The 26108-nt window shown below is 42.0% G+C and overlaps 1 protein-coding gene across 1 annotated transcript in view; it reads right to left on the reverse strand.

The window, feature by feature from the left end:
• The window catches only part of FARP1 (FERM, ARH/RhoGEF and pleckstrin domain protein 1), a 189735-nt gene extending 164386 nt beyond the window's left edge, over positions 1-25349 (reverse strand). Inside the window, exon 1 of the mRNA XM_010728654.3 lies at positions 25210-25349. The gene's annotated coding sequence lies outside the window, so the exon portion shown is untranslated. The remainder of the gene's footprint in view (positions 1-25209) is intronic.
• Positions 25350-26108: the final 759 nt, after the last annotated feature.

Consider the following 26108-nt stretch of genomic DNA (forward strand, 5'->3'; position numbering starts at 1 on the left):
TAATTCAAGGATCATTAGTTTTACTTGTCAATTCTTGCACATCACACCAGAATTTTATTTCAGTTTTTTCCCCTGTCATTAGACATTCTGGCCAGATTTCTGATGTAACCTGCTGCTACCGTCTATTTGTCTTTCTCAGTAATTACATTTCCATTCCCATTTTATGTGCTGATCAATGACCATTAAAAAAAAAAACAACACAAAATACAGAGCACACACAAAGGACAGAAACATAACTTTCCAGTCAAACAGAGGCACAAGAAAAGTGCTGCTGTTCACAGCCTGGTTTTACTCTGAGGTTAAGATTATTGAGAAGCCTATGGGAAAAAATAAACATAATATTGTTTTACGTACTGAAATGTCTCACCAGTTCTACAGTATGCCATAAAGAACAGTGGTATAAAGAACAGTGGTATAAAGTGCCACGTAATAAGATACCATAAGGAGGGAATAAAAACAAGCCTGTCTTCAGCAGGATATACTATTTACTGCACATCACTCTTCCACTTCCTTACTAATCTGTTCCCACAGACTTCACCCAGCAAGCAGCTGGGGGTAAAAATTTTTTAAACAGCGGTCTGATTAACAGAGAAGAAGAAATGCATTAGCTGAGAAGGCAGGGAATGAAAAATTAGGGACCACACACCTCTCCGTCTCAACTCAATAGGCTCAAGTGAAGGAGAACCAAAAGCCAGCAGAAAACACAGAAGCTTGCCCACAGGACAACGCAGTCAGTACATCTGAGTGCCACAAACTAGTGACTTCTACAATGAGACAACGATATTACTGCAACCCAAGTGCAAGCCAAATAGCAATGAAGCAAATGCAATTCAATCTTCATCAACTGGCATGTGATGTAAAACATAATTGAATCAATTCAATTGATTCTATTCTTTAAAATTAATTAAATTAAAACCTTTAATGAGACAAGAAGCATCAACAAGAAAGCTGCAGTTGAAGGCAGGAATTGCAGGAAGACAAAAGACAAAGCTGTAGAGCAACACTCCAGGTATACATATAAATAAATGTGATTTTCCTGCATCTAAGTACACGGGAAAATTTAAGCACACACAATGTCTGAAAATGCCACTAGACACAAAGATATTGTTCTACAGCCTTGTTAATTCAAAAGCTGTTTTAAGAGCTCTCCAAAAGTCACCATACGCCATATTCAGCACCAGTACTGAAGAAAGGACTTCCACAATGGCTGTGTTATTACAGCAGTCTTTGGCTAGTTTTATTTCATACAAAGGAAATCTGTTCTATTTATCAAATCCAAAATGGAGGAATCAATCCACTGCAATTCAAGTTATACCATTAAATAATCAACACCAGGAAATATTCTGGAGCTCACATCTTTCTGTAAATGTTCTGTCTGGATGATCCAGTGGCCCACACACATTCAGAATGGCAAATAGACTTGATGAAATATGGAAAAAGGATCCAAGGCTAGGAGCCAAAAGAAACATGGAGGAAAAGTGTAAGCCAAACCACTTCACATACATAGCTTAGAGGGCTTTTATTATTACTATTAGCAGTTCATAATATAGAAACTTTTATATAATATAAGAGGGCTGCTCTGAAAGTCATGCCTCCCATTTTAATATGTTGGCCCATAACATCAGAGATGGATGGTGGTGGTAATACAGCAGACGTTGAACCTTCCCACCAGTATCCCATTACACACTGTTGCTGTGTGACAGATGGCAGCAGAGGAGCAGTCCGGCAGAACAGCGTCTGACATGGAAGAGTGTATGAAGCAGAAGAATGTCACTGAATTTCACCATGTGGAACAAACGGCACCTATTGACACTCATAGGCGCTTGCTGAACATTATGGAGACCAAATAGTGGATGTGAGCGTAGTGAAGCGGGTGGTACATTTCAGCAGTGGCAACAGTGACATGAAAGACAAGCCACGTTCTGGGCAGCACGCACAGCAGTCATACCACAAAATGAAGAGTGTCTCAAGCAGCTTATCTATATCATTTGGCTAACAGTGGTCACTATATTGAAAAAATAGTGTTTTGTAGCTCCAACAGTGTTACTGTGCACTTTTTAATTCTTGCAGTTTCCATGAAAATAAATAGGAGGCATTACTTTTAGAGCAACTTCTGAAAGTTACAACCATTCAGTTACATATGCACGCTTCACTCTGGAAGCAAAGATCATTAAGTATGAGCCATCACGAACATAAGCATCTGCTACTTGCAAACTAAAAGCAGAGCTTTTCCCTTTTTCAATCTCTGCCTCACATATATACACATATAAATATCAGCATGCTACAGTGGACATTATTAAAGTTTTGCTTATGTATGATGCTAGTCCCACTCACTACGGCTCTTCCAACTCTGGCTCAATATATTTATTATACCCTTATATAAAATGGGCCTTAAAGATGGCAATTACCCACTCTAAAATAATACAGCATATTGCCAGGCTGCATACTTCTCTCTAAATCACTTTGATTTAGATGACCAAGAAGGTTACAGAATGCAACAGAACAGTAGTGAGCAAATATTAAGCAAGCCCAAGAGGATTAGGCTACCTAACATCTGTCACAATGAGAAGGATCAAATCTGGACACTGGATGGAGAATTTTAAAGACACTCTCACCCTCCTCAGACCCTTCACTGAGCCAATGAACCTTAATAATCCAAAAGAAAATAATTTAGTGTTTTGTTCTTTGCTGGGTTAACAAATTAAATTGGCTCCTGGCACACTGGCTAACCTAAAGCCAGGGTGAGCTAAGCACAGCCAGCCTTTCTTGCAGCTGCTGGCAAGTCTCTAGCTCAACTCAATCCACCCCACATAAGGCTACCTACAGCACCAGGAGGGTAGCCATTACAGAAAGCTACATGTGTTACCAGATAAATTAGTAAACGTGTTTTTGTCCTAAGCACATGTTAACAATCCATTTACACAGACGCTACATGCTCAGACAAAAGCTTCAAGTTCTGCATGTACACTTCTGCAGTAGCTGGACAAAGGCCAAGATGGGCCTTAGCACAGCACCACTCAGGTTGTCAGTGTTCAAACCCAGGCCCCAACAGGTGCATTTTATAGCACTTGAAAGGTTCAGGTCAAATGAAGTTTCCATGTATTTTACTTTGTCAGAAGGAAAAACAATTAAAGTGATCTAGCAGTAGCCTAAAAGGACCTACGAGTAGAAGCAACAACTTTTTTTATTTCAGCGGGGAGAACTAAAGGTAAAAAAAGAAATTAGGAAATACTGAGAAAAAAAAGAAGAAATAAGACAATATTTGAAACACCAGCCTGTTGGAATACACACTCATCTAATCCATTAATCACTCAGCTTTCCTAAGAGACAAGAAGGTTTAGACACTTGAGGCAAGCAGTTCACAAAGCCTGAAGGCTCCTCCTGCTGAGGCAGCATGTCACCGGGAACAGAGGCCTTTCCCACTTTTGTTTAAGCACACTTTCACAGCACAGATGGGAAACACATGGTACACTATTCATCTCTTAAAGATGGGGGGAAACGGCTGCAGTGGAGTGGAAAGGCCATCCTTACAGTTCGCAGAGCAAAGCAGCCCCAAGACTGGGGCTGCAGTCCAGGCCTTTCAGCTGCTGGCCTACTCCTGTAACCCATATCACACAGCAACCAGACATCTGAAAGAGGTCAATGTAGTCGACATGACACCAGATGAAATGACTCAAACCATCTCAATGACTTACAAACCAATAGAAGAACTATGGCAGTACTGGAAGACTAACAAATAACAAACCTTCCAAGGGATAATAAATGTGGAGCAGCAATCCAGGCAGACAACCAGCAAGTGCTTATCATGCTCAGCTTCTTGTAAAACCTCTGGAAAGCCTCAGCGGCAGAGAGAATTAAAAGGAACACCAGCTTGAAAACACTCCTGTACTCTTCTTCAGTTCTAAGAGCCTCTATATTTGCAGAAAAACATAGAACTCGACAAATTGGAGTAGGTTTAAAAAAAATCATAATAAATAAGCTATGAGGAAAGAAAGGATGCCTGGCATAGATCGAACACAAAGAGCTCAGAGAGAAAAGCTGTGGCAAATCTGTGAGGCAGAAGATGCCACCATCTCCAAGGTCCATCCAGAGTTGCACCAGACATTAATGCTCCTGCAGCAGAGGCAGCAGGATGTGTCTGTGCCTCTGGCACTCCACTGCCAGAGGTTTCAGCCATGAAACCTCTTCATATGATGCACTGATTCTTTGCGTTTCCTTTTTCTGCTTTCCCCTTGGACAATACTAAAGTAGGCATAAATGTATGGCCCTGCCAAAAGCAAGTCACAGATCTGTGCTGTCCACAGTAAGGGAAAATTCTGTACAGTCATGACAAACTGCTAATAAAGCCACATTTTCATTAATATACCAGAATGACCATAATCATGACATGGGAAAGCAAGTTGAAGTCATATGGAAAAAAAAATAATGAAATAAAATAGCATGCAAAGAGGAAGACAAAAAACAAATTTAATCTGAAGCGATGAGGAACAGACACAGGGCCAATATAGCTCAGCTATTAATATTCTGTGAAATGTGAAGAGGACCCAAGGACTGGAGCACAAAGACAGGCTGAAGAACTGTGGTAAGGGGATTGGAACTTGGTCATCCTTGGGGTCCCTTCCAAGTCAAGCCGCTCTATGATGAAATGTTATCCCAATTTCTCTCCACAATGCCATAGCAGACTCAGATCAAACAAATATAATGACAAAAACACTAAGCTATTAAACTAAGTAACATTATTTGTTACTTAGTTCGCAAAATCTACAGTTCTGAAATAATGATGAACCAATGCAAAACAAATAAACCACCTTCAACTCTTGCTCCAAAATGAAGAACAGCTGAGAGTTTGTGCATACCACAAGTACTAATCATAGAATCATAGGATCACTCAGGTTGGAAAAGATCATCGAGTCCAACCATGATGTAACCATACTACCCTAACTCTAACAACCTTCTGCTAAATCACATCCCTGAGCACCACATCCAAATGGTTTTTAAACACACTCAACCACCTCCCTAATGATGAAAGGCAGCCAGTAAGTTAAAACTGCAGACTGAAAACTAGCTAGAGGGCAGTGGTCAGTGACACAAAGCCTGGCTGGAGCCTAGTAATGAGCAAAGTACCCCAGAGGTCAGTCCTGGGCCTGTCCTGTTTAACATCTTCATTAAAGGTCATGACAATGGGGTAGAGTGCACCCTCAGTAAACTCATGGATGACACAAAATTGGTGGGAGTAGCTGATTCACCAGAGGGCCACACAACCACTCAGGTGGTCAGTGACAAACTGGAGAGGTAGGCTAAAAAGGAACCCCATGGAGTTCAGCAAGAAGTGCAGTCCTGCACTGGGGGAAGAACAGCCAACTGCAGGTACCACGATGTGCTCAATTCCACCCAGCTGCAAAGCAGCTCTGCAGAAAATGATCTAGAGTGGAGACCAAGTCAGAAGTGAGTCAGTAATGTGCATTTGCTGCTAAGAGTGCTAACAATATTCTTGGCTGCACTAGGCAAAGTATCACCAGGAGGTCAAGAGAGGTGATCCCTCCGCTGAAGTCAGTGCTGGGGAAGCTGCACTTGGAATATTTTGTCCAGTTCTGGGGAACTCAGCACAAAAGAAATACGGGCATAGTGGAGAGAGTCCAATGTCGGGCCACAGGGCTGATTAAGAAACTGGAGCATCTCCCCTGTGAGGAAAGGCTGAGAGGACTAGGGATTGTTTAGCCTAAAGAAGAGGCTCACGAGGATCTTACCAATGCCTATAAACACCTGAAAGGAGGGTGCAAAGCAAACAGAGCCTGGCTCTCTGCAATGGTGCCCCAGGCCAGACCAACAAGCCATGGGCAAGAACTGTAACCCAGGAACTCTGAACACCAGGAGCAGCACTGTGCTGTGCAGGTGCCAGAGCACTGGCACAGGCTGCCCAGAGGACGTGGGGTCTCCTCCCTGCAGCTCTCCAGAAGCCGCTTGGCCATGGACCTGGGCACCCTGCTCTGGGTGGTGCTGCTGGAGCAGGGGCTGGGACACAGGGACAAAGAGGGCCCTGCCTGCCTCAGCCAGACTTGGGTTCTGTAGCAGTCACATGCTCATGGCCAGCCATCGCAGCAAAAAGCAGTGAATTTTGTATGTGCCAGAAAGAAGCAACTGTATCAGCTATGTTCCAAGCAAAAAACAACCACCAAAATTTGTTTATTGAGCAAGAGTTTCCAGTCTTCATGCAAGACATCTATGTTAGAATACCTGGACACGAAAGATTTATCCTCTTTAGAAATACAGAACACATTCAGTAGGAAGGAGAAGTATGTAGAACTGAAGAGAGGATTTTTTCAAAAGCTTTGAAGTCATCGTATTATGAATCTTTGGCAGTTTCTCATAGGAATATATCAAAGATTTCTTGGAAAATCTTATCTTTAAAGTCCAGTTTTCTTAAGGAACTACTGAAAACTACAAACAACTGCCTCATTAACAAAATGTTCATGCTTCATGTTATTCCTCACAGATCATACATACCTGAAATTCTGAAAAGATTCTTACCAAGAAAAACATACATTAAAAATCTGACACAAATCCAGAATGTTTTCATTAGGCTAATGGATCAGCATTTTTGTGGAAGCAAAGAAATGAGAAATCAAAAGCTCATAACAGAAAAATAGTTGAAGCCTGAAGGTCAGCAGTATAGATAGTGGCATGGAGTAAGTTTGGTTGCTCAGCTCATAAAGGAAGTGCTGCAAACAGAAGGCTTCTGGATTGCTGTTCAGACTGCAGTCTGCTCCCGCTCCTATCCACAGTGCTCTGATAGAGAAGGAAGTACTACGTGAAGCTGCTTCTTCTGTACCATTGGGCTATCTTTTGGGATTAAAAAATAATTTTATATATATATTTTAATGAATTCAGAAATAGGGAGGCTTTAGGTGTGGTATAGTCAAGACCAGCACTTGAGACTCATGAATAATCGCCCTGTATAGTCAGTGTAGAACAGGATGAAGAGGGAGTTCCTCAACTGGGTTTAGTTTCTAAAAACAGATTTAATATTTTTTGGCTGCCTACTTTTTGCTTGTCTCAGAACTGGATACTCTAGCATTCTGCACACTTTGTAAAAATTGCAGCAAAGAGAAATGGCCTTAAGTAAAGCAGAGTAACCATAAGAGCATGCAATTCATCACCTGTCATGAAAATAAAGACAGCCCACAAAGTTGCCTATAGTTGTTGGACACTGAAATCTCTAAATCCCACTGCTTTGCTTGATAACACCAAATTAGCTAGATTGTGAAACCAACATAAAATTCTCAGACTGTCACACACTGGCACATAGCTGCTGGCAGGCCATTAGCGACTGTGTTACTTGTCCCTGAATTTGATGCTGGTTTCTTATTCCAGCTAATTTGGTGTTACCAAGTAAGCGGACTGCACTGCAATATAAATCTGAGCCCTCGGTCTGTCCATCAGACTGTACCATAGAAATCGGGTCAAGTGCCACAGCAGCTTTACAGACATTGAAACTAATCAGCGTACCAGTAAGGTAGGCTGAAATCTGGAATAATGAACGTATATGTATGTACAGGACAAGACATGACACTAAAAACACGTCTTGCAAGCCTGTCTGTAGAGCATTCAGAGTAACCGCACTCATTACTACTTCTACCTTTAGGGCCATTCAGCTTCCAGCTTGAGCTCATTTATCGTCATTACGCTCAGGTCCTCAAGCTGTTTGTGATTCTGCGGTGCTAGCAGCTGTCCCAGATTCCAGATCTTCTGCCAGGATGTCAGCAAAGAGCAGTCCCACCCTGCACAAATCTAATGCATACTATCTTTCCTCCTCAACTACACACCTGTCAGTAGATCTATCAACGAGTGCAATAATATATTTCTGTACACTTTTGCAATTGCCTCTGTGAAAAATCTCATCTCTGAAGCATAAGTACAGATTGCTCTGTGAATCAAGCCAGTCTAGTCTGCAAACAGTATTAGAAAAAAAAAAAAAAAACAACAACACAAAGCTGAAATTACTTTTGATGACTGTCAACAGTATCAACAAGGCAGTAAACAGACTAATTCCCTGCGTGCTATGCTTTCCAGACAACCTTGAATTAGAAATTTCTGGCAGGCAAGGAACCCTTTTTGTTTCTTCTCTGAATCCCGTTCAAACAAAGTCATCACAAATACATACATACACACACACATACACAAATATATACCTATACACACGTATGCACACACATATATGCCCACATACAAATGCAGCAATTGTACATACAGCCATTACGTTAAGTGAAGCCTTTATATGCTGACCTTCTGAAAGGAACTCCTAAGGAGGCTCTTCATGCAAGGTTTCCTTGGACTAGCTGTGACCACTCCCCAAGCCCTAGGGACTTGTTTCCGCTCCTCATTCTTCACTATGTTCACTTGTGCCAATGATTGATGCTATTTACTCAAGTCAGGAATGCCAATACTATAGTCAAACCAACAGAGCCAATTTTTAAGTTTTTTTCAGCTTTTACATCAGCCAGCCCCAACAGCACTGTACAGACAGGTAGTTTTGGCTATTCCTGAAAAGGAAATTAGTATTTCATCTGCAAAGCAATGGGAATGGTCAGTTCCAACTGCTCAGATTGTGACTGTCCCCCAACAACTGCATCTTCCCTTCAAAATCAAGGACAAAGTCTGAGCCAAATGTCTTTCTGAGGGAAGAGGATTTCAGTAGTTTACTTGATCCCTGGCGAAGAAGAGGCTCAGAGGAGACAACAACATGAAAGGAGGTTGTGGTGAGATGGGGGTTGGCCTCTTCTCCCACGTAGCTAGCAATAGGACTAGAGGGAATGGTTTCAAGCTGCACCAGGGGAGGTTCAGGCTGAATATTAGGAAAAATTTCTTCTCCAAAAGAGAGGTCAGGTTCTGGAACGGACTGCCCAGAGAGGTGTTGGAGTCACTGTCCCTGAAGGTGTTCAAGGAACACTGAGATGCTGTACTGAAGGACAGGGCTTAGTGGGCAATATTGGTGGTAGGCGGACAGTTGGACTGGATGATCTTTTGCAACCTCAGTGAGCTTATGATTCCATGAAATGGAGAGCTCCAATCAAGCCCAAATAGCCACAAATTCCTTAACAGCTCAGAAGCAGATATTGCTGCACAACTGTTTGGTTTACTAATAGACATACTAAAATTTGAATAGACAGAAAAGCTGTGGAAACTTTATTGCTATACAGCACATGCTAGGAACATACAAAGAAAGATTAAGAAAGCCTCTCATTCTTGTGTTCCCAAACAGGAAAGTTTCTCAATCAATTGGATCCCCTCAGAGCCCACGGTTTGTCATTGAAAACACAAGTGAAGTGGGTAAGAACTTAAGCAGTTTGGTAGTTCAGCAGTAATACGAATCCCTCCTGAAACCATTAAAAGCATTTTCCAAAACCCTTTCATGCCATCGCTCTGCATAAATAAAGCTGTTGCACCAGCTGGAGTGCTCTGGGCTCACTCATCCATACAACACCTCATGTGAAAGCCAAGCTGAATATGCTCATAGTAGAAGAAAGTAATCTGATTTGCTTCCAGATTTAACAGAATTCTGAAAGGGATCCAGCAACTCATACCCACCCTCAAGTTAACATATACATTTTCCATGAAATAAAAACATGTCGAAAGAATTAATAACACACGATAATAATACTACCGTTCAGCATTTGGGGGGAAAATCTGAGACAGACCTGCTTTTGAGAAATAAACAGCTTGCGGGATATATAATTTCTCTGAACCAAATGCAAATACATCGTTGAGGTATTCGTGCTGACTCCTCCAGATAGCTGTCAGAAACAGGATTTCAACCCTGGTGTTTCAGCAGCCCCCCAGGAACCTCTCCCATCCCCGAGCATGCAGACACTCAGAACAAGATGCTGCAGTCAGCATGCAGAGATCCCACTCTCTATCCTGTTAAGACAGAGACCAGGTACATACGATTTGTTGTGCTGATGGTACACGGCACAGGAATGCAGCAGCAGCTCATGAGCTGATCAGCACATGCTGCATAAAAGCAGCTGTACATGAGCTCACACCACTCTCATGGCCCTGAAGCTTGTAACCACAGAGGACAATGACATCTACAGTCAGCATTACGCACCCAGGGAAGATGCCTATCCAAACATGTTAAATTGAAGTCATAATGGTCTTGACTAGTTTCCTTCTTGCCCAGAGCTTGTGACCAGAATCCCACAAAATTATTACATATACACAGTATATGGTCTTACCCTGGAAAAACACATTTATGGTCATGATTGTATACTCAGTACATAACCCACTATAAAAACAGAAAAAAAATACTCGCAGGCTTTAAATATAGTAAACATTTGCAACTGAAAGAGACAATTTATAAATTTGTAAAACTGCTCAATATGATTGAATACAGAAATTTTTTTTTAATATTAATTCTTTTACCAGAAGCCTTCATTAGCTTGGCCAAAGAACGACCACACTGGTAATGACACAGCTCCCAGCAAGAAATGCTTGGGCCATCAGGAAAACTAAATCGCTTTTTGTACTGCTGTTTAGAAAACAACTTAATAGACTCATTGGCATCCTGGTGGACATGCAATGATTGGGTTGGGAGGAGAGACTGCACAGAATCTAGATTGAAATATCCTACAGAATTTAAAAACTGTTCTTTTTTTTCTTTTGTCCCCTTGCAAAATAGTTGTAAAACTTACAGCAAAACCTTCAAACTTGCTTAGGTTTCTGTCTCATTTCTCTTATTGCTTCTACTGTTCGCACAAAAAGAACTATGGAGAAACTCTACCTGTGCTGAGCTGTGCAGTCTAGACACTGTCTGTCCCCTTTTGTCTGACGACAGCTCTCCCGATCTTCTAAGATACAATACCTCTCTGTCTTGAGATAACTGATAACACCACATTTCTTTTGTGAACAGCTATCAGAGGGTTTCTGTTGCCACAGGTAAGCCTACATTTTATTTCCAGCTAAACCGTAAGTATATGATATGCTGCATGAAGACAGACTTGGGTTGTTTTTCACAGAAGGCAAAGATAGACCAAAAAACCTGTTAGTTGCCATTATGTCTGCTAAATAAACTGCTTTCCCTACTATAACGTACTTCACAGTGAAAGCTGGCATAAGCTACTCCAAAGCACAGCACTGCTATTGCAAGCTTTACAGGCTGGATCTGGAGATGGGCTTGCCTGACCAACCACACCACTGTACCGTTATCAGCAAACCTGTTTCAGTACAGATTACATCTCCCTGGATTCTGACACATTTCAAAGCTAATTACTCACTATCTAATAAGTGTGAAAAAGCATAATCTGCAGAATCTCTACTTTTTACCACTGGAGGGGCCAGTGGATAGCATCAGTTTTCTTCTTCTGTTCTCCTTGCAGTGTTTGGAAGCAGACAAAGAAATATTGTCAAATCTGCCCACTCTCCTGCACCGTTCTCCTTAAAATATCCTCAGAAATAGCACCCAAAAACAGTCTTTACAATCTAAACGGAACGAAGAAGTGATTCATCTTTATTTTTTTGTTTTTTTTAATTAAGATATCGCAACGTAGAAGTTGCCGGAGAGAGATCATGAAAAAGAGGGCCAGTGCAAATAATGCAGGACTTCAAAAGGAACACTGCCTAAATGATTTTGATGGATGCTCTCCCTAAATAAAAGACTTCCACTACCACCATGGTGCAGCCACCATAAGGCATCACAGCAGGTCACACTGGTGAGCTAGGTCAACAGGAAGCTTGGGTATTAGATTGCTCCCCCTGAGAGAACATTATAGACTCATCTTCTTTTCTTGGATCCTGACTCTCAAGTAACTTTAGATTATGCTGAACACGGAAAGAAGCTTTTATGACTGCATCCGATAGTAGCACAGAGCAGACAGAGACTTCTGAAGTGTGAATAACTAATATCTCCCAAGAGCCTTCCCTTGCTGAGCATGCTTGTACTTCGCATGCTTCCCCAATGTCAAGCAGACCTGCCTCTCTGTCAGAGGAGACAGGAGTCCAACAGGCCTTGTGCCTTCATGGCTGCCCATGACAGAGCAGGCCCAGGCTCTGCAGGGTGCCTGACCTCCCCAAGGGTCTCACAAGGTAGGAAAGAAGGGGAAATCACACCTGGAGCCATGCTGGATGAATGCCAGGCCCAAGGTGGGTGAAAGGATGGGCCAGGACGAGAACATGAAATGGAATAAAGCAAGCAAGATGGGAAAAGGAGGAAAACGGAGATAAGGGATCCATGAACAGATTCAGGAAGGCAAAGGGGAAAAGACTACAGCATGGGAGAGAGTAAAGAAAGCTGGATACGGGCAGTGGACTAGGGCTCTGATCAGGAGTTTGCAAGGAAGAAGAAACTGTGGGTGAAAGAGGCCCAAGAACTGGAGACAGGCCCTGAAAGTGCAAAAGGAAGACCAAGATAAGAGGAGGGGAAAAAACAAACAACAAAAACAACCCCCCCCAAAAAAAACAAGAATAAAAATTCCCCTTGGAGAGAGGACCGAATTTGCTGGCTTCTAGAGCCAGGAACTGAGGTGAATACACCATCCCACACATGCCCATGCCTCAAGTCTTTGTTTCTAAACAGCGTGGATTTTCATTCTTTTTTACTTAAATAAGAGAAAATTCCTTAAAGAAAGAGGTAAGAACTAGGAGGTGTTTGAGTTAAAGCATGCCAGCAGACTCTTAAGGTACCCGTTCCTGCTCTTGCACACAATAACCTTATTTCCCCACTCTGATGCTGCCAAAAAGCATTCTGCCTCAGTCACCACACAGGGTAGCATTGCCAGTTAAAGGAAAGACATTCAGTATTTATTTTTCCCTCCATGCAGTATCATAAAGGCTTAGTAATTACACTCTGCTGTTAAGACAGAATTAATATCTTTCTGCAGGCAAATTTACTCTTTGAAAAATTACTTAACTTTAAGATCACCATACCCTTACGAAGGGAAGATGAGTGACATTTATCCGTATTTCATATATATGGAATTGTAGACAGAAAACCCACGTCCTCAAGGTACCCAGACACCGACCCAGAGGAGTCTGTAGTCAAAATCCATTTGCTGATCTAGGTCAAACAGACTGAAATCCAAAGTAAATCCACCGATTCTATACTCCCAAACTGAAACTCTGAGGGCCAAAGCATTTTTCAAGTATTTCATAACTAAAGAAAGCTGCAGAATGTGATTACAGATCCTTTTACCACAGGTTGCATTCAGGAACATAAGGCTTTCAGAGAATTAGCTGACAAATCTCAAGTTTTATCAAGAAATTAACTATTTTCTGAGTGTTTGTCATTTCCTGACAACACAGGGACCTCTGTCAAGGACAGAATCCATAGAAGCATGAGGCCATCAGCTCCCTTTAGCTACCCTCCTCTTCCACCACCTGCAAAAAGTAAAGAATAAGAGCTTTCTCATAGATGTTGTAATATGCGATAATGCATCACTACAGGAGAGAACCGTCATACTCAAACAAGATGGAGATTATAAGAGGAGTAGAAAAAGTAACAAAATCATTAATAAATCTCCTTCTGCGGAGATATTCAAGACCCATCTGGATGCCTACCTGTGCAGTCTATTGTAGGAACCTGTTTTAGTACAGGGGTTGGATTCGATGATCTCTTGAGGTCCCTTCCAACTCCTGCAATTCTGTGATTCAGGATTGTGTCTTAAGTCACAAAAAGGGCAAATTACAGCTTCTAACCATGGACTTTTACTTTCAAACATTAATCATGATCTTTAAAGAGTGTCTAATCTGTAGTTGTATTTGAAATATTAAGATGCTCTGAACTCCTAAGCAAACATTAAAGAAAGCACATAACATAAGCGGCACTACCTTGAGAGTCTAGAAAAGAGTATCCTCAATTTTCATACTTCCTGAAGATGCCAGGACAGAAATCCTGAAGATTCCACATGGGCTACAAGTAAAGCATCTGTCTTTAAACAGCACTTTATTATCCAGACAAAAAAGCATACCATTTGATGTGTTTGGCACTGCCCCTACCCCGCCCTCAACCCCTCTACACCTATAGATGCCCACAGCAAATTTCTCCCTGTCTTAGGTCCTCCCTTGTTTCTCCCCATCCCTGCTTCCAGCCATCCACCTTGCACATGCACAGACACAGACCCACACTAGTTGTTGCATCTTTCAGAGAAGGTAAGCATCCATACAGAGCTCTGGGGATATCTCAGGAGCATGCCCACATTCCCCTGTGAAACACCCTGGTACACTGTGAGCAGTGTCTGGAGCAAGGAAGTGGTTGAAAGGGCTGGAAGGAACACAAGTGGATGTAAAACAACATTGTGTTAAACACAAGAGTTGAACAGATGGGAGGGGAAAGAGGTGATCATCCTCTGTGCATTGATGTAATATTAAGCATGTTACTTTATTTAAGGCAAATTCATGCATATGCTATTTCCAGGTGTTAAAGCCATTATAGCAGAAGAAGGGAGGTCCTCTTAAAAGATATGAAAATTTCCAGCAGGTATGGAAACTCTTCTCCTCTAGCATCAGCCACAATTACAGTTAGGGTCACTAACATGACCTGGCTCTGCAATTTGGACTGGTCCGTGTGAAGCAGACTGCACATGGCCGAAAAATCCATGCTTCATGGAAATCACAGCATGCATCCTTTGAAATAATGGCAAACTCTCCTCCACTCCAAAAGAAGAAGGACAGTTCTTCAGAACATCACCACCATAACAGTCACCTTGTGTCCAGTCCCAAACCTCCTGCCCTCATGCTGGTGAGGGAGTGGTCAGTATAGGTCTCTCTCCGGGCAGTGTTTCTCTCACCTGCTTGTGGGGGCTGCTTTTCTCCAGCTATCAAAGTCATCCATAAATACTACAGAATAACTACACAGAAGTGTAGGAAAGCACAAGCACACATTGCCACTGCTGTGCACAACAGACCTGGCAAGAAGCAGAAAGATCCTGTAGCAAAACATCAAGAATTCAGCTACCAGGCTATTCATGACCCTTGTACCCCTATGTGATGCACATTTCTGGATGAGATTTAACATCTTCTCAACAGCAGTCTTCCTCTAAGCTGCCCCAAGCACCTTTATACTGCCCAGTACTGCAGAAGAAGCACTACCCACAATCCTATCTTACCCCTATCATCTTTCTTCCTAAATATACAGATTTTTTTCCCCAATATGCTCTACAGGAAAAGAAGTCACAACTCTGGTCAATTAAAAAACACAGGAAAACTCAAAAGTTTTTATGCCAAAAGTGAAGGAAATAGCAATACTCTGCAGCCATTCAATAACATACTTGTGCTCTGACATCACATAGGCCCTTCTCTATTTAGTCTCCACAGGGAAGGGTTAGGTCACTCTGATCAAACAAGCAAGAGCAGTAAGAAAGAAAACGTCCAGTATCAGTAGGAACACAAACAAATCATCAAACTTACTGCAGTTTCTCTTGGATGAAGTCAAAGGCTTGGTCAGGAGAAGGAGATCAGCAGAACTGACACCTTATTTGCCATACAATCCCCTAAGAGATCACACAGGATTTCCCACTTTGCAACTCAAACACCTTCCCACCTGCCCCAAAACCTGTCACTGGAAGACGCAAGTCGATAAGTTTGCCATGGGGCTATTTACTTCCTTTCCAACGTACAAAGGCACGCAGCGAACCTCAGGAATTGCACACTCAACACAGGCCCTGTGACACAGTATCTCCCACCATAACTTTTGGCCAATGAATTCAACAGGAAGCAATGCAGGAAATCCAAGGCATCGATGCAATTCCAGACCATGCCCTTCCTGTCTGGGGAGAGAGATCTAAAAGCATCTGGGACTCCTGCTAATAGAAACAGTCAACACCTCTTCTGAAGAGGAAAAAAAAACCAAAACAACAAAACCCAACCATCAGCTACCCAACCCAAAGTTAAAAATAGTTTAGTTGGCACACATCAGAAGGGACCATGGTGAGTGCCAGTCAGCATTCTACCTCCATTTTTCTGACGTGCATAGACGAAGAGCAGCCAGCCCAAGTGCCGGCTGCAGTGACAGCTCAAAGCTTGTTCTGCTGCAGCCACAGTCATGATCCCGAACCCCCTGGCCAGACCCCAGGACCAGGCAGAGCTGCTTGTGCACCTGGGACCACTCAACATGCACAGTGCAGGCAGCAGCACAGGCTGCGGGCAGCACCCTTACATGCTCTGTGCATTGCTCTGCTGAGCATGGTTTGCCACTGACACTGCTGCCTCCAAAGGTGTCCCCAGCACGGTCCACTCTCACCAGTTGAACCGTCTGAGGCAGGGCAAGCAGCAGTCATGGCACATGGTCATGCGGCCACTGCTCAGTGCCTTAGGTGCTGTGGGGAGCTCTCCTCATTCACACAGGACATTGGACAAATTTGCTTGACCTCTGAGTCACTAAATCCACAACTAAAATATACAAACAGAGAAGGAAATTCCAATTAGTGAGAGAGCTTGGGGGAAGGGAGACAAGGGAAGAGAATATTCTTTCCTGTATCTATTTTTAGGCTACACAAGGCTGTCTGAAACCATGGCAATGAACCTGCTATAAATCCCCTCAGCAGCTCCATGTTTCATTCCTTAAAGACAAGGATAAATGAGCATGTACTATGGATTAAATGGCCTAAATCAGAAGTGAATAAACTAGCAGGCCGCTAGAACGCGAACGTGAGTTCAGAAGACTGCCAGCTATGTGAGGTAGGAGATCAACCGCTCAACTGAACACCTAGGAAAGAAGTACCACACCACCCACCTCAGGGCGGGCTGTGACAGCAGCCACTGTGCCCTCAGCACCCAGCTTCCTCCTTCAGGCTCGGCCTGGCTGACTCAGGTGTGCCCTCGGCCCATCGTTGCCCATCCTCCAGTCCGACAGCTGAGCTGTTCATCAGGCTGCACTCTAAGATGCTTTGGGTTGTTAAATAAATATACATATTTCAAATCTAGTAATTCCCATTCACACCCTTCACATTTGCTGCTGAAATAACCCATTCTGTATTCTTACATGGCTGAAGATATCACATTCATTCTATTTTTCAGTCCTTTGCCATCAGCACCAAACCGGATGTGAGTATCTGCTGCTTTGGAGGACTGCAACATCCCACAAAGCTCAACTTTCATGACAGCTTTGCTTGGTGTGCAGAGGACAAAGACAGAAAACATACCTCTCAAGACAGTTAATTAGATCCCCACTCTTTAAGGAGCAAGCAACATCCCAAGTCTAGTTTGATGCTATGAGCTGTGAAGTTTTTTACATTTGTGTAAGATCAGGAAGAAAGGGGGAGGAGGGGTGTCTCTAAAACTGCTACTCAGCATTGCTAAAGGAAAAAAAAAAACAAACAAGAAACAAACACCTTATGGTGTTAACAATACTAAAACCAGTGGAAAACACCAGGATTTTTTCTCTACATGAGCCACAGAGGACAAGTAGGCTCTTTTGCTCAGCCCAGGTGCAGCATTCACATCACCCAAGCGGTGCGGTATCAGCTTCCCCACATTGCTAAGCAACACTGCTCCACATTACCTCAATTGATTCAAGGGTGGGAAGTTGATTCAGAAGCCACTGAAAAAGGGAGAAGCTAGATAAAAACGGCTGTGCAAAGCTCACACACACAAGCCAGGATCCTGCATGGTCAGAGCAAAAAGCAATTAAGGGGAAATAGGAACTAGGGAAGGCACAAACTGAACAGAATAGAAAACATCCATGCACGAACAAGGCAGAAGGGGGAAAACTAAGCAGGTAGGAAAGGGAGAAACAGCACTACTGTATCACCTCAGATACCCATGGAACAATGAATTATGTCTTCCTTTCCAGAGTGAAAACCAGAAAAGCACTGTATTAAAGAGAAAGCAGATAGGAAGTCACGTCCCAGAATGTGTGAATTAGGCAGCATAAAATGAAGTTCATCAAGCAGCTTGTTTAATAACAAGAGGAAAAGGATGTACTTTTTCCACACTACAATTAATTACAGAACTCATTCTCAGTGAATGCCATGAAAGCAAAAATTTAAAACAGATTAGTGCATGATTTGACGTATTTATATAAGAAAGTCTGCCTGGGGCTGTTAAATAAAGGTGCAGACATGACTTTGTTGCTCAAAGCCCTTGAACTGAAGTCTGCCAAAAAGCTGGGAGGGATCATTATTTTTTCCCTCAGAACATTACTACTGGCCATTAGTTGAGGTAGGACGCTGGGGCTAAACCACATCTCTGGCTGGAACCATCGGGACAAAATCCTGTGTTCCAGGTCCTGGAATCTTCAGCAATCTGTGCAGCACTGCAAAGTCCAATTTTTTGATGTTCATCTCCCCAGCTGCTTACAGCTGCTGAAGCCACAAAACAGACAAAAGTTTGCTTCCCACTGTGGTTGCACTTGGTTAAAGCATGTTCCTGTTACATGAATGCAGCTAGGCTACATGTTTCCAGACTGCATTAGGTGCAGCTAATCCATAATTTCACCTATACTGAACAACTGGATTTACTTCTGTTTTGTGCTAAACAGATACTAAAAGCTTCCTTACAGCTGAGTTACGAAAGATCTCCTGTCCCTCCACTTTAGTTTGCTGAAATCAGTTGTACTGCTGTGCTAGCAAATTTGAAAAGCTAGCAAATTTGGGAAGCTGCACAGCTTCTGGAAAGCAGCAGAAGGCAATGAGGAAGAAGAAGTAGGGAGAACAAAGAGGGTCCTCTTCTCCTGCAGGACTGTGAAACTAACTGGCAAGAGAAGATGTAAAACCTTGTTCTTCCTTCACATCCCCTTACCACTCATGCAGCACTCCTCACAAGAATCTCCTAAAATACATGGCAGGCAGACTACAAACGTGGAATACGTCAAAAAAAAGGCCTCTCTGAGATTTATGAGGTACTAACAGATTTAGGCTGCCATTTGCCAGGTGAGACATATACCAACTTTCACAGCCTTAGCACTATACTATAAATACAATTATATTTTGTGCCTAGCTGTTAGCCTGAAGGATTTCTTACCTGTTGTTAAAAGCATGCTTAAAGCGCCCTAAAGAAAGTATATGTAGTTTGGTTTCCATTCAGAAACACTAACTGTGCTTCCAGAGAGAAACGAATTTGCATTTTGCAATATCATCCATTTTTAGCTAAGTATCTAGAAAATATTAAGAGCTGAGGTATGTTATTTCTCTTGAGAGAAACCGAGTGAGCTGAAACACGCAGAAAGCCCTTGCCCTCAAACACGCTGGGAATCAATCAATGAGGAAACTTCTAACTTGAAATCTCTTTCCAGATAACAGCTTGGCCAGGCAGACCTCTCTTGCCCCTTGCTCTCTCTCTCTGGCATAAAATACCACCTTTCACACTTTCCTATTGTGCTCTGCATGCAGAGTTTTGCCACAAAAGCAACAAACCAATCTGTTCTGATACTGCCTTGGGCTCAGCTGCTATTTCAGTCACCTTCTAACTCCTGCAGTGGGTGGTGGTTTTCCTGTTCTGCACAAACCACTCAAAGCCAGGGAGCCTGGAGGAGACTGCTTTCACCCACTGTCCAAGGTCTCAGCTGAACAATGCTGACCACACAAATCTCTGCATAAAACCACACTTGGTTCCTACTGGTTACTACCACAGTTGGCAGCAGAACAGCTGCCCACATTTTCCTTCCTGGGCAGCAGATAACAGTAACAATTACTCTCAACACAATTTGAAATATAACTAAGCAGTCTGCTGAACACCAAAGCTCAGTCTCTGATGTGCCTTCTGCTGTTGCATGAAAAGGTCACCTCTTCCTTGAGATGCTGGCAGCATTTGTCAGATGGCAGTCCATCTGCTGGCTCCTCTCGGATCATCTTCTTGGGCCTAATTGTCTTGGCTCAATGATTAACCCATAAACACCAATACAGACACCAAGATGACCTTTTCAGTGATTCTCTGCGATTTTCAAAGAGCAGCTATGTACTTCACCAAAGTGCAGCTCCATCCAGAGCACGAACACCAGGTAACTGCTGTTATCACCTATTGTGGTAACACTGCATTACCACAATGCACTTTCTCAAAGCAAAGCTGTACAAGCATCTAGGACTACATCTCCAGTCTAGTTCTTGGTACCTCCTCTCCCTCTCTCTCTCCCTCTGTGTGTGTCTCTGAGTTCTCCTAAGAGCATTTATTGAGGAAAAGCACCACTGCTTTGATTCCAAATACACAAAATGAAGCATGTCTCCATGAAAGTTTCAGCAGAACTATTCAGTAACTTAACGGTGCTAGAAGAGATCAGAACACATCACAGAATCACAGAATGGCCTGAAAAGGACCACAATGATCATCTACTTTCCACTCCCCTGCTATGTGCAGGGTCACCAACCACCAGACCAGGCTGCCCAGAGCCACATCCAGCCTGGCCTTGAATGCCTCCAGGGATGGGGCATCTACAACCTCCTTGGGCAACCTGTTCCAATGCGTCACCACCCTCTGTGTGAAAAACTTCCTCCTAATGTCTAACCTAACTCTCCCCTGTCTCAGTTTAAGACCATACCCCCTTGTCCTATCATTATCCACCCTCATAAACAGGCTCCAGACCCACTCAACGTCAGATAATTTATTATTATTCCAGGGCCACTAGTAGCCAACTAGTTCAACTAGACAGAGAATGGCCATTAAAAGTCATGATTTACAATCAACACTCAGAATCATGCTATTTCAGTCATGGGTTCCACCACCAGCTGTGTGCATAGTAGGTACAACAAATTTCAGAAAAACAGATTTCTTTAGCATGGTCATTTAGTTCAAACAAAAAAATATTTGAAAACTCTCTTACAAAAGGAAGAATAGGCTAGTTTTTCCCTCAGGCCAATAACCAGATCAGTACTTACCCTATTCAGTGCTTTTGTGCTTTCAACACTAGCTCTTCCCAGTTTAGTACAAACCTATAGTCAAACTCAGCCTTAACAACTTCCTCTGTATTACAGACCCTTTGAAGTTAATGTCAAGATATATTTGTCTGCCCCGAGTTTTTTTTTTTCAGCCCCTGAAATTCCTTTCATGTTTCCCATTTCAGCAGCTTATGATCCTGGCATTTTTCAAACAAGCCCTACGAAGGAATGGAATGCTGCACCAAGCTTCACAGACCTCAGCAAGACCTACTCACTAGCAGGAAACTTTGCCACGGTAGTTCACATTTTGCCTAACAGCAGACACGGTCTTGAAATGGAGTTTTTACGTACCGCTGCCTGAAAGTTATTTCAGAGATACTGACTCTCTTGCCCTATTTGCTCCTGCATACAGCCTCTGGATTTTGCTCCTCTTACGCTGCTATATGCTCAACACAGAGCATCTACCAGGTGTTGCTGCAATCAAGTCTTTTTTTTTTTTCTCCTGTATTCAGGTTCAGTGGGCAAGTCAAAGTGGTATAACAAAGATGTTTTCCAGGGGAATTTGCTAAACCCTTCTGCTAACAGTATCAGAACAATTACTGTCATAAAATGACACAATTTTTAAACATGCTTCTTTGTGTGCTTCAGAATTCATTCAGCCAAGGAGTGAGACAATGAAGCCAACCACCAGCAGCGCTCCAACTGCTCAGCACAAGCCCGCAGTCTCCTAAAAGCTTTGTTAAGAAAAACATCTTTCAGAGACTATTGTCTCACCTAAACAAAAGCCTATTTAACTGCACTCTCATTTAACCCAAATGGGAAGCTACTGTCACACCAGGCGTGTATGAGAGGGTCTGTGACTAGCCATAAATCATGGATGAATATTCTGGGAACCACTGCCACAACTATGACAATCTCTTCTAGATCAAACCACAAAAAGAGAAAGTGCTGAAATCTTTGAACTGTTAAAGGAGGTCAGCAGGCACATCTTTGCTAATTCTGGTATCAAATAGTATGCAAGCAAAAATTTAGAAGTCTCATTATTGCAAAATTAAAGCTTGGATGGAATCACAAGGGAGAAAAACTGGAGAAAGGGAGGTGAAGAAGGGCATGAGAAAACTCTGCAAAACTATATGACTACCCATCAGATCACCAAGAGTATTCCTCCATTGTCCAACTTCACTGAGACCAGAGGGCAAAACAGCCCTGGACTACAAGGACAAACAGAAACTGAACCAAGCTCCTGAAAACTCTAAGAGAACTGTAAGAGAAAGTTCAAGCACAGCACTTTTCAATTTAAGCGTACGTGCGATTCTTTGAGTTTGTTTTCAGTCTTGCCTTGTTGAAACCTCTAAAGATCACAAGGTAGAATCGATCTAGACTCCAGACGTAGTTTGGTCAGACTCACAAAAAGCCTTCCTAGTCTCTACAAAGGAAACTTGAGCTCGGGAGCATGAAGGGATCTGCTGTTGCTTATGTAAATGGCATTCTGCTCTTACAGGTTTTAAAATAAACTGTCTGTTCCCTTCCTCAAAAAGTTGAGGTTATCACAGCAAGGAGACAAGTAAAAAATAAACATGCCCACAACAGCCTGCAGTTTCCAGGAATTGTGGTTGGAAGGATCTGCATCGAGGTTACTTTACTCATCCCCCAAGAAGTGAAGTGGTAGGAAATTCAAGTTCGCATGTATAGGGGAAAGAAATCTCATCTGAATACACAATCAGCCACGCATCAAGCAGTCTGCAGAGGAAAATGAGGTGAAAATCAAAAATAGGCACAAATGAGCACAGGCTTGTGCCACTCATGATATTGAGCTTCCCAGACTAGGACTAGTAGAAGAATTAGCACAGGCCTTGCTTGGAAACAAATGGAGTTTGAGTAATAACAACAAAAAAGTCTTTCTGTCCAGCTGCCCTTCAGCATTTAAAAAATATAACGTGATGTCACAGTTTGCACCTTGACAATGTTCTTTTGACTCACCTCACTAATACTCAGTATGTGCTCTACTGCTACATTAAATTTGGGAAAGTGGGAATAAAAGACTATTTTTGAAGAGTTTTTAATAAATTTTATGGTCCAAATGGGAGAAAAATAACACTCATTAGCAAGCACAAAAACTCACATGAAGATTGCTTTTGCCATTTTTCTCTAGAGGTTTGTGTTTATCAACTGATATATCCTGCAAATATTTATCTGCAATTAGGTAACTCCCTACATTTACTTTAATGCCTCTTCTCTCCATAACCAACCAGTTACACAATATTTACATGCATTCCTAAGTTTGATGTAGTTGCATTTACATGTATTGCTTTTACAGCTATTGTGTTAGAAATCAGTAGATGATCCTCTCTTCGTTCTGCAATGCTGATTTTTTACTGTGGCTTTCAGCACACTTTGATTGGAAGGAACTAAATTTAAAACACTAGGATGTCCAAAACATCATCTTAAAAATGCATCAGAAAAAAATAAAAATACCCCAAACATGATTACTATTTAAAACAAAATGATTTATTATACAATTGAAAGATTAAGGTTTGGTGATCATAAATAATTTTTTCAATCCATTAGCTGTCAAATTTATTGAAATATTGAGAAAATCTATTAGGTGTCTTAAAAAAAAAAAAAAAAAACACCAGCCCTGTAACATACCTGATTTATGTTCAGTTAGACAGCTGTAGTTTTTTTTCTTTACATATTTCAAGTGTTACATACATAATCCCAATTTTCTCCCATCTGATTATCTTGTTCATAGATTAAAAAAGGATAAAGGAAGAAGCAAAAGCTCTCCTGCTTTCTGAATTCCCAAATGAGTTTTCAATCCTGAGTTTATTCCAAAAGAGAACATTCTCCCCACATCTGGTAGCCAAGCTGAAATCAAATTTGTAACTCACAACCTCTTCCGTGTCTCAAAACATGAATATGCTTGCACTTCCAAAAATGTAAAAAACAGACAACTTTATCCAACGTAAAGATATCAAAATAGAGATCTAAAAAAATGTAAGCGCAGCTCTCCTTTAGACCTCATTTATTATAAAATCATTTAAAATATAAGGGTGCATCTTTTGACCTACTTAGTTCAGCTGTCACCCACCCAAAGCTTTTTATTTAAGTGAAATTAACAGGTACAGGTAAGGCCCCTGCAGCAGTAATTACTATGGTTCAAATTTAATTTGCCAGCTTTATTCCTAACAGGAAGTTTTTAAGAAAAGATGTTTAAATTATTTTTTATCTGCCCTGGAGTCAGCCTGCTTACCTTCCACAGCTGTTCTTCTTCCCAAGCCCTGTATTAAACTTCGCAGCCATCTCACATTGCTCATTTTAAGTTAACGTTTCCAAGCTGCTGCCTCCATACTGAAATAATTTTACTGGAAATCCTAGTGAATTACTAGAAAAGTGCTGCCAGCAACTGCAATCTGACCTCCCATTACAATTTAAACATCCAAAAAGTTCAAACATTTCTCTTCCAGTTTTCTGATGCTTCAAAAAAATCCTCATTCCAGCTGTCTCCACAGCTGGGATAGCACAGAATAAGACAACAAATGAACATTTTGCATTACAACCAGGAGATTCCCAATCAATCTATGCACAAATAGTCCATAAGAATGCTGGAACCTTTCAGAAAGGGGGATGTTTCCCCACTGGTTTGGAAATAAATGGTTTTCGTGTTTCTGCATCTGGCTCTATGGAAACATGCTTTAGTTTCTCCTTCAGCCAGCAGATCCTGAAGGTGAAGTATGAAGCATGAGCACCAGCCTTTCTGAATGATGCTGCAGACTAGGAATATCTCAGAGGAGATATGACCACCCAGAATAAAACACAGAAAAAAAATATGTGTTGGAAGACAGCCTGCTTACCTAGAGAGGGCCATGGAATTCTTCCCTTCCTGTTGCCCCTTCAAAAAAAGACCACATAAAATATTTCTGCCTATAGAAAGGGACATTTTCTGCATACACCACGAGAAGGACCTACAGTGCTATGTTACCTTTTCAAGTACTTACACTGTGAAAGAGAAGATGATGCCTGCAATACCACCTGCAAGGTAATACTTCAGGGAAGCATGAGCAATCCCTGGATAGAGAGCAAGCAGCCTGTTTACACACAGCAATGAAAAGTTCACACCAGGAAGTATGTTAAGTCCTAGCTATGCTAAAGCAAACTCTAAATATGAGCCAGTTTATTTTCTAGCCTTGCAATAATTTTGATAAGCTTTACTTGATATTAGAGATTACAGAAAGAGAACTTATTTTAATCAGTCACCACACTACAATCAATGCTGAACAGCTACCAACGCACTTAAATCCTTGCAATACAGGACAACAGGGAGAAAAAGCAACAAAAGACCACATACAATACGCATGCTGCTGTCTAGCAAGCCCTAACTCCCCCTTCTCCCAGCATGATGTCCCCACTTCACCTTCAGCATGCCAGAAGAGACAGCACCATCCTCAGCCCACACAGTGCAGCCAGGTCAGCAGGAGCATCCTATGGACTCAGGACAAAACACTCCCAACCCTTCAGTGATCAGCCAAAAGTCAGTATTTTGCCATCCACATCTCTCCTGCGCTTGCTCCTATGAACCTTTGTTTCATTCCCATTTACCAGATCTACACGGTGTTTTCTGTTAGAAAGTTCAGCTTCCAAGTGACTCTCACTTCTCTTTCAGTGAGTCAAGTTTAAATAAAACTGCTAGAAAAACCACTGAGGTTATTACTAAACAAAGCAGACACAGTCATTGCCCTGGCATTTGCAGCCTTCTTGCAACCAAGCACGAGTCTTGCAACTATTGCTATGAGCAATTAGTCAGAGTTAGGGAACACTAACTATGCGTGCAGCTTGGGAGAGCCATGGCTTGGTTCACATCTGTCTGAAGTGCTTAAGATGGGGAAACCGACAAACAGCAGCTACTTTTCTATGAAGTTGTTAGATATTTTAAGTTAAAGAATCGGGATTCTTTTTATTAATGAAAGATAATTTTAAAAAATTAAAGTACGACTATTCATTCCATGTAAAGTCTCTTCCCCTCAATTAGTAAATTCCAAGCAATACAGACCTGTAGGAACAGCCATACACAATATTGCTTTAAGGAGAAATAAATAATGTGTTGTTGCAGCCCTCAGCTCGCAAAGTTACTGCAACTTTTTGCGTGCTCTGCAAAAACAGGCTGTCCTTTGGGCAGCTCTCTTAATGGATCTGTTCAGTAAGGAACATTCTAGATTGCATCTATCTAATAAGGAAAAATTAGTGACCATCTCAGTCAGTGAGAAGCACGTACTGCCAGGCAGCAGAGAACCTCTGATAACGGATTCAGGGAAC

This window comes from Meleagris gallopavo, chromosome 1 (assembly GCF_000146605.3).
Source record: "Meleagris gallopavo isolate NT-WF06-2002-E0010 breed Aviagen turkey brand Nicholas breeding stock chromosome 1, Turkey_5.1, whole genome shotgun sequence".
Lineage (NCBI taxonomy): Eukaryota > Metazoa > Chordata > Aves > Galliformes > Phasianidae > Meleagris > Meleagris gallopavo.